The following is a 665-nucleotide window of genomic DNA, read 5'->3' as shown; positions in this document are numbered from 1 at the left end:
ACAGCTTTTTCCTCAGGACTATGGCAAGGCTGGAGATGCAACTGAAGAGTGGCAAGATCTGAGAAATAGGTCTGTAATGCTGCATCCTCTGTCTGCATATTACACAGTGATTCTCACCAGATTGTCCAGACACAGAGTAGACCAAATTTCACTTCCTTCCCGCATGTCTGTAAGTGGCTGTTTGCAAACGCAGCTGTGTATGTAACAGTCAGTCTCTGAAATACACACACACACACACACACACACACACACACACACTCATATGTATATACATACACTTTATAAATAAGAAAAAAAAAGAAGCAAAAAAGCTGTCTTTTAAATGAGTGCATGAACCTACAACTGGATACATCCATTAGGATCAAAAATCTTCCATATGTTTTGACATAGTCTCCATTTCCTCCATGAACAGCACTATTCAGCTTCTTAATAATTAGCATCAGTTAGGATATGTCTTCATTTTTGTGCTTTGCAGAAATACTGAAGGTAAATATTTTCTAGCATACAGATACAACTGCTATAATTACATTGAGGTATTTATAATGCATATTTGTTTGTTTGGGATTTTTTTTAAAAAAATATTTAGGGGAAAGTTTTTGCACTTATTCTTTTAAGTCAATACAGAAGTGCTGTTCTGAGAACTTAGATAGAAGATACTAAATTAT

Source organism: Geospiza fortis, unplaced genomic scaffold (genome assembly GCF_000277835.1).
Source record: "Geospiza fortis unplaced genomic scaffold, GeoFor_1.0 scaffold195, whole genome shotgun sequence".
NCBI lineage: Eukaryota > Metazoa > Chordata > Aves > Passeriformes > Thraupidae > Geospiza > Geospiza fortis.
This window is presented reverse-complemented; position numbering follows the sequence as displayed.